This window comes from Callorhinchus milii, unplaced genomic scaffold, assembly GCF_018977255.1.
Source record: "Callorhinchus milii isolate IMCB2004 unplaced genomic scaffold, IMCB_Cmil_1.0 Scaffold8, whole genome shotgun sequence".
Lineage (NCBI taxonomy): Eukaryota > Metazoa > Chordata > Chondrichthyes > Chimaeriformes > Callorhinchidae > Callorhinchus > Callorhinchus milii.
Window position 1 is genome coordinate 20,652,755 of NW_024704749.1, and position 14,431 is coordinate 20,667,185.

Below are 14,431 nucleotides of genomic sequence, written 5' to 3' on the forward strand. Positions count from 1 at the left end.
TTTGAGCGAGAGGAAGGAGGGGTGGGAGAGGGTGAGGTGCTCGAAAGCGTCCCGTTCAGGCGGATGTTAAAGATACTACTACTACTCAAAACAATAATCCTTGCATTTGATATAGCACCTGATCACGTCTTCGAGACGTCTGTCTCAAAGAATATACTGCAAAGCGACCGTACATTTTGTCGGCGAGACGCGGCGTCGTGTAAAGGAGGGAAGAGCTGCCCTTTAAGTCGGGTGCAGAGGGAGTGTTGGTGTCTTGAACCGCACGGCCCTCTTCAGAGACCAACCGTGGACGTGACACCTGTCTGACCGGACTGCGGCCAACCGCCACAGCGCGCGCCTCGCGCTCTGAAAAGGGTTCGAAAAAGGCGACGGTTGGCGCGGCCGGAAGATGGCGGGCGGCACGCGGTGCCGGCCCGCGCCCCGATTGGCCGGGCACGGGCACGTGACCTGCGCGCGCCAGCGGTGGCGGCTTGTAGTTTTTTCACGGGCGCCAGTCGCGGCGGCCATTTTGTCAATGGTCGGGCGCTGCCAACGAAGGAGCTTTTTCAAGGAGCGACGAGCCCGCGGTTTCCGCTGCGCTTTCTTTTTTTCTTGCATCCCGCCCAGTCTCTTTGCACGCCCGCCCGCCTTCGGACCTTCCTCCCTCCCTCAGCTGGCGGAGCAAGTTGGAGGTGGTGGCCGGGTTGCGCGGGGAGGGGAGGGGCCGGGCGCCCCGGTGCGGTCTCCCGACTCGGCCGCCGCCGCCGCTGCTTCCCGTACCCCCTCCTCATTCTTCCTCTCCCATCTACATTCATCCATCTCCTCCGCGTTCAGCCGTGTCTCCCCAGACGGGAGGCTGCCCCGGATTCCGAGATGGCAGTTGCAGGTACTGTAGGATGAGGGAACGGCCAGCAGCCTTTCAGTTCCCGGCCGGACTGGACTGCGCGCCTCTCGTTGCTGCTTGGCTCGGGGGGGGGGGCAAGTGCCCCACGCCGCGTTAACAGCCGTCAGGCGGGGGGCCAACCTGCAGCCCGGTGCAACTTCACCACCTGCATAAGTCGCCGCCAACCACCACCACCACCACCATCATCATCATCATCTTCTTCTTCTTCCCGGGAGATTGCGAACCAGCAGCGCAGAGTTCAGTCCAAAGCCACACCGAACCGCACCAACTGCATGCAGATGAGGTAATAGTTGTTTCCCAGCCATTTGCAGCGTTTTATTGGTCGCAACAAAAAAAAATTAAGGAAGAGTGAGAGAGAGAGAGAGAGAGAAAAAAGCCGAGTTGAGTGCACGCGTTGCATTAAGGATATAACGGTGTGAGGATCGCAGTAATCCTCCTTCCTTCCCCCCCCCCCATTATTTTTAGTCCCTGCACTCACTTAACCGTGCGTGGATCATAACCGGTGGTAATTCGCACTCTTTAGGAAATAAACTTTTATGTACCTTCGGGTTAAATGGTGCGCGAAGTATCTACCCCCTGTTGGATTTTTCCCTTTCTCCTCCTCCTCCCCATGCTCAACGTTAATTTTATTATCCCTCTGACCTAAGTTTCGAAGGAATCCTAAAGGCCACACGAGGTCCTCCCTCCCCGTTGCTTGTTTTGTTTGTGCTGGACTGTCATGGAGGTACTGTACTGCCCTGTAACATTGCCGAAATGTCCTGGTTACATGCTTTTTAAGCTCCAATGACATTTTGTTGGGGGTTGGGAGATGGAGGAGCAGAAAAAATGCTGGTAGATGAATCCGTTTACTGTACATAATGGTTTGAGGTCACAGTAGTAAAGGTAGATTTTTTTTTAGAAACGGGTTAGTGAGATGAGTTAATTTTTTTTAGCGTTGAAGTGTTAGAATTGTTTTTTAACAGCAAATAAAAATATCTTCCACAATAATAAAACGGTCAGCAATTCACCCCTGAGAGTAATTCAGCTGGTATGGCAACTTTAAAAGAAAGCAAAAACACTTTTCAGCAGGAATTTGGTAATTAAATGATGTTAGTAGTTTAATGTACTGATGTTTACGTTGAAGGAATTGGTCGAATTAAGTGCCATTGTGAACAGTCTTTTAAAAATAATAATCCTTGCATTTGGTATATGGGTAGCAGGTCACAGAGGTAGGAAGGAGCAAGGCCTTGAAGGTTAGGATGAGGATTTTGAACTCCATCCTCTGGGGGATGTGGAGTCAGGCCGAGGTTGGGGGTGATAGGGTCACGGAGCCTGGTGGGGGAGAGCCTGGCCTGGATTAGAGTACACCCTTCGGTCTATCCAGACATCTTTTAAATATTCTCAGTGGTCTTAATTCCCAGTTTCTCTTGGAGTTTTGTACTCACACCTGTACGAAAGGTGTGTATACCTGTGGTGGTGGTTCAATTTGTTGTCGTGGCAACCCCCCCTTCCCCCCCAAATCTATACTAGGCAGGGAGTGGTAGATAGTTTGAAGCTGCTTGTAGAATTCTGGAGCCAGATGGATTTGAAGAAGTATTTTTTATCATCTATTAAGGTACCACATATAATACAAATATGGAGAAATGTCAATTCCTCAGAACAACATTCAAGGAGGAGATGTTCCTTTGTCAAAAATTCTACTAGAAATATTTCAGACTCTTAAAAGTGCTATTAGTTTTACATATAGTTGTTCAATTTGTGAGCAAATTTTGCAGCAGTAGCATTCTTAAGTTTCCTATTACTTGTATTCATTTAGCCAGAAGACCAAATGATCAATGTCTGTCATAAATCAAAGTTGCTGACTAGTGTCCAGCATTTAACAACACAAATGGAATCAGCATTTTTGCTTTAACATTTTAACGCCAAGTTTTGGTGTATTTTTAGAAAACCGCTCTGAGCTCCTCAGTTGAATTCACTTGTCCAGGCACTGTTTTCTAGGTCAAGGGGTAGGTTAACTTAAAATCACTTTTTGCTGCATTAGAAAATACAAAAAGGTTTGCTGAACACAGTGTTAAAGCGGGGACTCACTGTTTATTGGGAGCATACATGTGTTAATTTGTGTTTAGTTAAATTTACTACCTGGAGTGTATTCGGTACTCCAGTGCAGTGCCAGAGACTGTGCATTGTCAGAAGTGCCTGTTTAGATAGATAATACAAATTCTGGAACTATTTGAAAAGTAAAGGAGGTTTCTCCTGGTGTCCTAACCAATAATCTTCCAGATAAAATTGGGCTGTTTGTGTAGATTAACTACTGATTTTACCTACAAAATAGACGGTCACTTTGCTTGATAGCAATTAATTGTGAAATGTTTCAGATCTTTTAATGTCATAGCCACAATATCAAATGAAAAGATTATAATTATTATTTGTCAAAATACCAAGAGTTCTGCTGGAGTAGAAATTCATTAAATAATTCAGGTTTTAGCAAATTGTTTTACTTGTTAATGAAAAGCCTTGTGTGCTTTGATCAGTATGTTTAGAGCAGGTTTTCAGATAGATTGCCACCCTTTTTTTTTAAAAAAAACTTGCCTGAAAAATTATTAAGCTTGAATGATACACTTGAGTTGTAGCCACCATTAGACCATAGAATTTGCAACACAATAGTGCAGTGTAGGTTATGTGCATTTCTTAAATGTTTTACACAAGCAACTGTCTTTCTTTAAAGATCAGTTTCAGGAAAAGCACAAGGAGCAGAATGTTTTCAGATTGTTGAAAGAAAGAGATTATGTTTACATGACTGTTCAGTCTCTTGATTTTGCAAAAATTGTAGACCGCATGTAGTTGAGAAATGTTTCTGTTTCAAATTGGCGCAGTCCTTCAAAAAGAAAATTTTAAAAAAAGAAAATTTAAAAAATCAGTAGCATAGATTATATGATTCCTAAAACTGCTGGAGCTCCTCTCCTGTAAAGTGTTTGATACATGCACTCCTGTTGTGGCACTGGGCCAATAAACCAAGAAGATGCTATGTTTGATGCTGAGTTTGTTGAATTTAGCAGGGGCAGTGGAAGGAGTTTCACCTTTGTGCTGTAGAGAGAAAAAAAAACACAGTTCTTGCTCTGATGGTTCGCTGATGGTGTTTTGTATGTATGTTGAATGAGCACCAGATCAATCTTAGCTATGTTACTGTGATTGAATAACTTGTTGCACTTATTGTCTAGATTAAAAGTCAAATAATGTTTAGTTGGACAAGATACCAGAGTGGTACCTGTGCTTTTTTTAACTGTCCCAGTATGAGTTACTTAGAATATTTTTTCCAGAATCCACACCCAGTACTTTTTTAAGCTCTTGATAAATATTTCTCAACAATTATAACTACCCCCATTTGTCCTTCAGCTTTGTTTAATATTATTGGAAGCATGAATTCATGACCTTTATAAAATAAATAATTCTACAGTTAAAGGCTTTGAGACATCCTTTTGATGTGAAAGGTGCTATATTAATGCAAATTATTTGAACATGTGTATGTTATGGTGTGATACATGTTCAGAGAATAGTTGGTTCATTTTGACAGGTAATTTATAGCTTTTTGATTTGGTGTGCCTTATAACAGAATTTTTAATTTAAAATTGTAATTTTGGCTCGCCTACCAAACCAATTTTGGTATGGTTCTTGTATCCAAGACTGGTTAAAAATAGGAAATATTATTCTTGGTATAAAAATTGTGCCCTAGTTACAAGGACTGTGTAATCTTAGCACACAAAAATGACCACTGCAGTATAAGCTAGGCTGATTGATTGCACATTCAGTGTGTCAGTGCCTGCCTTCATAATTTTAGTTGTAATATTTTTGAACCATTGGGAGATTGCATCTTTGAAATCTGACAACGTTACATCATTGTCAAACTTACAACTGACTTCCAAGTCTGTTACTATATTAGATGTGACAAAACCACCTCATGATATAAAGCTGGCAGTTGATANTTTTTGCAGGATGATGTAATTTGTGATTCAGGAAATGAGGTGGCAAGAAATGTTAATTTTAAAGCCCCGTGTTGAAATTGCACACTTTTAGTAAATAGCCTAATACTGTAATGCAATTGTGAAAAGCTGATTTTCTGTTTTAAGTATAATTTGCGCACTGTTTGCGTTTGCTTGCTACCACATTTTCAAGGTTGGGGTTAAGTGCAATGTTTTTAAAATGATGATAAGCAGTATAAAAGAAGAGCATTTATGATGTTGTTTCCCAAGAAGCTGTGTTGGAACATTTGTCATTGCAATATTGCACAACAATTGATTGTTCAATATTTGAGATGGTCTAAAGAAGCACAAAATAACTATTTTAAACATTTAAATTAAGTCTCCCATTTAAAATGAAATCATTGCTTAGAGCGGACTATACATTTATTTTGGATGGGAGGTATTAAACTACATCTTTCTGCTTTTGTCATAGAGCATTTGTATATTTTGTACCTGTAAACAAAGTGACAAGACATCTGAGCATGTTATGGGTCTAGAGAATCCTAGCATAACCACAGCATGTGTCATTGGTTCTCTTTGCTCTTTGTTAGGTGACTCGCCAATTTTTTTCCTTCAATCACATGTTCAGAGGATTAAAAGTCCAGAAAATCCGTATTAAGAGAAACGGTATTCAACATTTTTTTTCTACATTTGTAGTAGATATGCCAGTTTATTTTGCTTTGATAGTTTGTGCTTTTGAACTTGTGCTTTGATATGATGGTAAAGGAGGACCTTGCTAGTTGAGAACCTTTTATTCTGTTGGAAGTGACAGCAGTACCCAATAATTGTTGCTCAGATCAGCTTTGGAAGCAAATGATAACTTTATCTGATTTAGTAATTTGAGTAGAGCCTCTCTAATGTACCAAGTTCAGTTACTTTAATGTCAGATTAACTCGACATTTGGTGCTTCAAAGTTGATAGAAATTTGAATATTATTTAGCTGTACTGAACGGGCAGTACTAAAATAATTGGTCAGCCATGGTGTATTTCATCCATAAATCACAGCATACTAAACTGTTATCATATAAAAAGCAGTAAATTCTCCAATGTTAAATCTTCAAACAAAAGAAAGGAACATATTTGATGGAGATAGTAAGTTTCAAGAATACAACATTGTATGCATGAAGTTTCTATAAGCACTGGACAAGCAAATATTATCGAAGATGAATCAACAAAAAAACCTTAGGAAAAAACGTGACTGTTCAAAAAGATGATGTTAGCAGAGAGTCCACCAGAGCAAGCTGGGAGCGGAGTGAGGGTCAGACTCTGCCGCAGTCAAGTGCTCCGGGATGTTACTCTGTGAAAAGAGCTATTTAAATGCAAGTTGTTGTTGTGAGGCCCATACAACAAGAATTTAGAGAGAATGAGAATTCAGTGCAGAGGGGAAGGAGGTACAGTACAGACGCCCTTTATGTTGGGAGGATGTCCCAAAGCACTTTACAGGATTTACGCAGACGAGAGCAGGACCTGCGAGTGCTACGATAACCGAATGTGAAAGTCAATTCCAGGCTGACGGGGGCAGTGAGTTACGTCTGGTTCGGGGGGGGGAGTGGGGGGTCGTGGCCATTGGCCACCCTCAAAATGCCCCCATTTCTACTCCCCACCCTCCTCAACTCAACCTCTGTCCTCTTCCATCACCCTCCTTACCTTCTCTCTCTTGGACTCTTCCACTGCCTCTCTCTGCTCCAGCAAACCCCCCATTCCTTCATCCACATCCGCACCCTTCCCAACTTTACCTCTCCCTCAAACCTCCCGGTCATTTTCCCCCCGCAATCTGCAACCCCCCTCAGCCCCTCCACTATCTCCCATCAGTACCATTATTCGCATCGATCTCCAAAACGTCTGCTCCCTCCCAAAACAAAACCCTCCCCATCCACAATGAGCATATTGACATCCTAGGGCTCATAGAAACCTGGCTGCCTCCGATAACCCCGCCCCTTCATTGAAGCCTCCCCCCCACCCCGATACATCTTCCACCCCCCCCGCCCCAACTGTCATGGTGTGGGGTAGCCCTCCTCTCTCCAAACCTACAGTGATCAATCCCCCTATTCCTGTTTCCGCTCATTTGAGCACCTCACCCTGTACCATCTCTCTCTCAAAATTATCCTAGTTCATCTTTCCCCCCCCCACCCCCAAAGTTTCTTCTGCCTCTTTCCTCGATATCATTCTTTCAGGGACTGCAAAATATACTGAAGGCTGTTTGAAATGCAGGGTTAGACTGTGTTAATTTGATGTATTACTGTAGTTCATGCAGCTGAAATCAAGTCAGGTATGGATAAAGGACTTGTCACTAGGTCCCTAAATTAGCTGACATTTATAGTCGTCCAAGGTAAACATGTTACAGTTGAAAGTAATAGATCTGTTTTTTCTGTAAGTAGCTCTGAGCATCCAGCAGCTTCAACTCCAGCTTCTTAATTTCCTCCATGAAATGAAGGAAAAAATTCAGAAATACTGTGTAAATTTTTCTTCGTTTGCAAAAAAGTTACACATTTTTGAATTAGTAATATTGTAAGTTGAGCATTATTGACAGTAGTTTGGCTTAAAACTGATGTAGAATAACAGAGGGTTTTCTAAAATTATGAATGAAATGCCTATTTAAAAATATGGTTGTGAAGTGTGCCCTGTACCATTCACTCTGTGGGTTTATGGTATCCAAAAATGTTGAAGCCTTAAACACTTGCTCAGAATTCACAAGTCCCATTAACATTTATAAGTGTACATTAACGCTAGTCTGTATGCAGATCTTCTCAAAAATTTTCATAGGTTGTCTACAAAGGACCTGTTCTGTTTTAAATCGTCGGAATTGGGTGTTTCAAATAAAGCTTAATCGTGCAAGATGTTTATTAACAATCCTTGCATTTGATATTGTGTCTTAATACTTCGCCGAAATGTCTCAAAGCACTTTATAGGATATACTATAAGCGAATTCACTGTATTTTGTGGGTGAATCATAGCAGCCAGTTTTGCGCAAAGCAATGTTCCAGAAACAGCTATGAAGTGAATGATCAATTTTTATTGGGGGACTTGTTGGCCAGGTCATTGGGAGAAACTCCTTTTTCTTTTTGAATAGTGCGTGGGATCCTTAACATGTACCTAAGGAGGCAGACTGGGACCTCTGTTTGAGTAGTTTGTTCCATAGTGAAATAAGCTGGAGAAGATTTAGCCTATTGATTTAAGGAAAATATTAAGGAAAAGCATTAGCACATTTTGTACTGGAAAATATCCATTTGGATGGCATTTGCTGAAGATACGATCAACCCAGTGCATTTTGTTTGTGCAGAATTGTGCATACATCATGAAATCCAAGATTCTAAAGGATTTTTTTTAAGAGTTGTAACATACCTAGTGTCATTATTTTAATATTTTCCACTTAGCATTTGATTCAGAAGATCAAATGAAAAAAAACAATGAGAGAAAGCTTGATTGAAGAGATAATGTTGTATGAAGTTTTATCCATTTTGTCAAACATCTTATTTTTGTTTTGTGTACTTTTACGGAACTTATGTCTATAAAGTCATTGGAGGTCAAAAGGTTTCAATTGCCCATTTATTTTACTTTATATAACATTGGAATGTTAGAGCTGATTCTATACTTAAAACCTTATGAACAAATAACAAATAATAAAACCATTTCCAAATCCATAAGGAATTTCATTTGTTTTGGGAAATGTTGCATTTTTCAAAAATGTTTTTCATTTTTGTGTGACATTTCTGGAATAAACCATGTGTGAGGACTTCAAAATGATTTCAAAATGTACAAGATTTCAAAATGAATGGTGATTATAGTTTAGGTAACCATTTTAGTTATCCAAATTAATAGTTATTCTACTTCAGGATGGCATTGTAAATTATTATTGATTGCTTTACTGAACAATGTTTTATAAGCTTAATTTCAAATGCAGTGTCTGTTGATTAACACATAATGGGTTTTAATTACAAACAGTGTAACACAAAGTAAAACTTAACAGACATATTGAAGGCTCAGCAGCTTAAAGGCTTTATGCACTATATTGAATAGATAATTTCCCAATATATTTAAAATTGGCAACATACAATACCTTTCTTTGACCAATTGAGAAATTAGACTTCTGAGATATTAATATTATTTGAAAATGTAATATCTCTCTGATAGTAGCACAATATGAAATTAACTTGTTGTAACCCTGAGCTTTAAAACTGTATTTTTCCTAGCAATTTGTTCCTGTTTTTTATAATGCTTTGAGCTGTTACAGCTATAAAAGCAAAGCCAACCCCTATTTATTAGTTTGAATTGCCCTGAGCTCAGAAATTCAATTTCCTGCTGCCTATTGGAAGGAAATTTTTTGCATGAGAAAAAGAAGTGTATTGGAATCACATAGCCATATTACATACAAAGATTCAAAATTGAATTGTCGGGGAATCAGAGAAAATGATTGAAGCTTTTTTCTGTTCTGGTGAACTAGAATTTCAGAACCATGTCTAGTTCCCAACGTTGAGATATGTTGATAAAATATAAAGCTTTCCATAATCAGTATTAGATATATTTTATATAGCTAGCATAGAGGCTATCTATGGCATCTATATATCTACTACGGCAAATTACCTTCATTTTAATGTTTGCGGCATGCATTATTCACAGCCTTATCCCCATATATTGAAAGTAAATATGTAGTATTACAACCAAACTAGCCTGTTCTCAGTGACTTGCTTGTGGGAAAAACTGAATTGTTTGTGACCAAAATCCAGGTGCTGAGAATGGTTATTTCTTTTTCAAGTGGTCAGTTGTGATTGTCTTCTCATCATTCGTTTTCCGCACGGTTTGATTAAGGATAGAATGCAATAGAAATTTGTGTGTGGCCATAGTTGTGAAGAACTGCATAGCAACACCAGGATTTCCTGGTACTATTCATGCTGTTTGTATGGCTTCTACCAATGTTTCATTAAGAGCTAATAGGATTTATGCAAGACAGCAGTTCTTCTGATTCCTGAGGTCTTTTATGGAAGTTTCTGGCCTTTATTGCAATTGTTGCTAGTAAAGCTAACAGTCAAAGCTCTAAACATTTTATCCTTGACTTGTTTAAAAAAAAGTTTTAAAATGAGAGAGAAAGAACATTGAAAATATTAATTGTTTGCATTTTATCAGTTGAACCCTCTCTGATTCCCAGTTAAAAATATTAATAAAATAAAGGCAAAATAGATGTGTATGGTGGCTTGTAAAAATTCTACGTCTTCCCGATGGTCTTGCAGGTAAAGATACTCCCCAGTATAAAAGTATTAAGTTTACTTTACATCAGTATATCAATTCATGTTTTTGGTCCTGTAGTACAGTGGTTAGAGCACTCGCTTTACAAGCGAGACACCTGGGTTCAATTCCAGGCAGGGCGAAACCTTGGGCAAGTTTTCTTACTCCACACAGAGCCTAATAATAATCCCTCCAAAACACAACACTAATAAATTGGTCATTTTCAATCCATGGCTGTTTGTGGGACACTGCTGTGTGCAATTGGCTGCCGTGTTTCGCCCACAAATATACAGTCAATTCACTTTACAGTCTTCTGTGAAGCGCTTTGAGACGTCGATAAGACGTGAAAAGCGCTATATCAAATGCAAGATTATTATTATTATTTTCTGAAACAAATGATCCACTAAGTGGGGGGGAGAAACAAAAATTCTCAAAGATAATAATCCTTTCATTTGATTATAGCACCTTATCACGTCTTCAACATTTCAAAGCGCTTCACAGAATATACTGTAAGGTGAATTGACTGTATATTTTGTAGGCAATATATACCAAATGCAAGGATTATTATATTATAAATTGAATTTCAAATAATGGAAAAAAATATTGATTGATGTACAGTATATCGTGTTACTATGTTTCAGGCAAAGAAAGTTTTGCACAAATACATATTGTTACAAGTAAAATCTTTTTTTACCTTTTCTAATGCCAACTTGCAGGAACTTACAGATTTTATACCTCGGATTTACCTGTAGCTAATATTTTAGTCTTAAATTAGTACTTTCCACTTTGATACATGAGCAGTCCCTCGTCACTTTTAGAATTGATTGAAAATCTAAAGCAGGGAATTAGAGACTGAAGCATTGTCAAACAACACTGATGAACATGGCATTGAGTTCTGCAAACCATGTTGAAATAGCATCTCAACATTTCCTTCAGCTCAGCTGGCTCCGGCCTGCTTCATGTCCACCACCTCACCATTGACGGGCGGGCCTTCTGCCATTCTGCCCCCACCCTCTGGAACTCCATCTTGCAGTCCATCTGCCTCGCCCCCTACCTTGCCTCTTTCAAGACCCACCTCAAGACCCTCCTCTTCGACCATGCTTTTGATTACCCTGCTCCCCCCCTGCCCTCCACCCACCCCCCCCCCCCCCAATCCTGACTCCCAGCTTGGGTCCAAAACATTGACTGTCCAGCACCTTGGGACGTCCTCCCGACATGAAAGGCACTGTACTAATGTAATTTTGTTGTTATTTAGTACCTTGGCCACCTCACAATTCAGTCACCTAGAGGTTAACTGATGTTCATGGAATCTACTACATTATAAATGCTCGTCGGTGTAGGACAGGGGGAAATATAGAATTAGGCTGAAATGTAGACAGTCTGCAAATCTTAGAGAAGAATTGTAAAGTAATGGAATGGGAAAACTGCAAATAGAATACAATTAGTTTACAGCTATATTTGAGTTGACCTTCATTTTATTATCTTCAACAATGTTGCCAGTTGAGACAAATGTTTTCAATAATACTTCACATATTTAATTGTCTTTTTATAGCGTCTAAAGCACTGTGCGCAATGGTTGACTGGGGAAAAGTATCGTTTATCTTGACAGCAAATGCAGTTAAATCTTGTGAGGGTCATGTTTTTAAATTCTATCTTTTGCACAAAATATTTGAGCTCCAGTGTGATGAGAAATAATTGATTGTGTACTTTTTTGCTACATTTGCCACCTTTTTGAAGTTAATGTGTAATGATTTTTACAACTCTGCATTGTGCACGTTTATCTTCTTTGCTTTATGCATTTGTAATCTACTTGTCAAATTCAGTTCATATAAAGTTAAATAGGTACTGTACCATTTATTGGTAAGAAATTGGTGTTCCTGGACAAATCAGGTTTAAGTAACTTTGTGTGACTCCTGTACATCTTTCTCTCTTCAAGCACGTACACACCTACCTCTGGGTTAAGAGTTTGTGGGTTCAAGCTCATGTCTGAGCTTGAGCTCACGAAGATAACACTTCAGTGCAGTATGTGGGAGAGCTACATTGTCAGCTACATTGACCTTTCAGACTCGATATACCCTGAAAGAGTATCCTATCTGTTTGGATAGATTTTAAAGATCCATGACACTTTTCAAAAGAGAAGGGAGTTTCTCTCACCATTCAAAATACATTCTATTCCCTGTTACCATCTTTTTGCCAACATTATACCCTTAAAAATAATTCTGCATGCATAGCTTTTTTGTTCTGTTTTGGCTATTGTGGAATGTGCCTTTGAATTATAAATAGACAGTCCACAGACCCAAGAGCCCTATTAATATAAATGCAGAAAATTTAACTAAATGTGGTTCTAGTTCCTGGAAAGTAAAATCTCCAGCATTTTCTCTTTAGTAAGAAGAAGCCTTTCCTCTTGAAAATGGAAACAAACCTGACAAAATCTTTGGTTTTATTACATATGCTTTAGGTATTAGGAATCCATTTATCTAATTGCCTCTTAGAACCCATTTTAATACTTTTTATATAGTTGGGAGATAGAGCAGAACGACTGTATACCTCCACATCATATCATAATTGTAAAAAGTAACGATGTTGGTATTTGCTGGAGTATGGTACACAAGAAGGCTTCCGTTACCTCACCCAATTCGCCATTCTTCATCTGATCTTAGATCAGAGGTGGGCAATTATTTTGGCTGGTTTGGCCACTTCACAAGTTTTGGTAAGCTTCGCGGGCCACACACTTAATATAGATGTAAATGCTTAATAATAGCTCAAAATCAAGTCGTACACTTGTACATGCATAAAATAAAGTCTATATAATTGACATTCATTAAAATTAAGTTAAATAAAAACAACTCATTGAGCAGACATTTATTCAATATTTATTCACATATTGATGAGAATGTGAGAAGCTCATTCAATGGGAAGAATGAAAGCGCTGATGTGCGTTAACCAGACAATTGAAGTCAGGCATCGCCTCCGTTGTTGCAATGCGGAGTATTGCTGCAAGGTGGTCATCAGTCATCGCAGATCTATGTTTTGATTTATTGAATTTCATCACAGAAAATGTCTCCTTGCATATGTATGTTGATTCAAACAGCACAAGCATCCTCCAGGCATAAGCCTTTATTTTTGGAAAGGTATATTCATTAAGAGAGGTGTAAAAACTGGGAAGCGGCACTGATTTGAATTGCTCTGCAAGCAATGGATCACATTGCAGGTCAGGTCAATAAGCTCGAGTTGGAGGTCAAATGGAGCTTTGTCAACATCAAATGAGAAAGGTGAAGAGACCAAAGACAGGTCATTTTTGATCAAATTGAAATCCTGGAATCAGCGAGAAAATTTGGCATGTAAGTCAAGTAGTGACGAAGTACACTTTGTAAGGCTTTGATCGCGAACAGTAATCTGCTGCAAAGTTGGAAAGTGGGCGAACTGCCTGTTTCCTATCTAAAATAAATAATTTTGTCATAAATGACTTGACACTGCAATACAAATTGTGCACAAAGGCCCCCTTCCATTGGAGTTTTGAATTCAGTTCATTCATGTGGCCCATGATATCAACGGCAAATGCGAAATCAGAGAGCCAATTTGCATCATTCAGCTATGGGAAATCTGAATCTTTTTGTTTCATGTCCAAAAATAAATCAATCTCTGCTCTCAGTTCCCACACTCTTTTCAAGACCTTTACTAAACTAAGCCATCTTACATTTGTGTGATACAGAACATCTGTGTGCTTGGATTCCAATTCCTCAAGCAGAGTTACAAATTGCCTGTGGTTTAATCCTTTTGCTCGAATGTAGTTGAACACTTGCGTAACTGTGTCCAAAACATTGCTTAGTTTTAGAATACTTTTACAGAGGACCTCTTGGTGGATAATGCAGTGTAGAAAAACAATATTCTGTTCTGGATTTGTTTCTTTGACTTGATCTTGAATTATTTTCAGTAACCCAACATTTTTGCCTGTCAGATTTGGGCTTCCATTGGTGGTCACATTCACCAATTGTTTCCACTCCACTCCTAATTTTAAGATACACTTATTTACTGCCTCCAAAAAGTCTTTGCTAGTTGTCCTATCTTTCATTGACTGCATTGATGCCAATTCTTCTGTGAGCTCAAAATGTTTGGTGATACCTCAAATAAAAATTATCAACTGGGCTGTGTCTTTGACATCACAACTCCCATCGAGTGCCAGTGAAAAACATGTAAAATTGCTTACTTTATTTTTTAACTGCAGATACAGGTTCTCAGAGATATCCTCGACACATCTCACAATATTTCGCCTTGACAAGCTAATGTTCTCAAACTGGGTTTTCATGTCTGGACATAAAATCGAGGCGGAGTC

At 39.2% G+C, this 14,431-nt stretch overlaps 1 protein-coding gene across 1 annotated transcript in view; it reads left to right on the top strand.

Annotated features, from left to right (window-relative positions):
• Nucleotides 1–656: 656 nt before the first annotated feature.
• The window catches only part of LOC103184728 (zinc finger protein 618), a 35,512-nt gene continuing 21,737 nt past the window's right edge, over nt 657–14,431 (top strand). The window contains exon 1 of the mRNA XM_042337426.1: nt 657–1,166. The gene's annotated coding sequence lies outside the window, so the exon portion shown is untranslated. The remainder of the gene's footprint in view (nt 1,167–14,431) is intronic.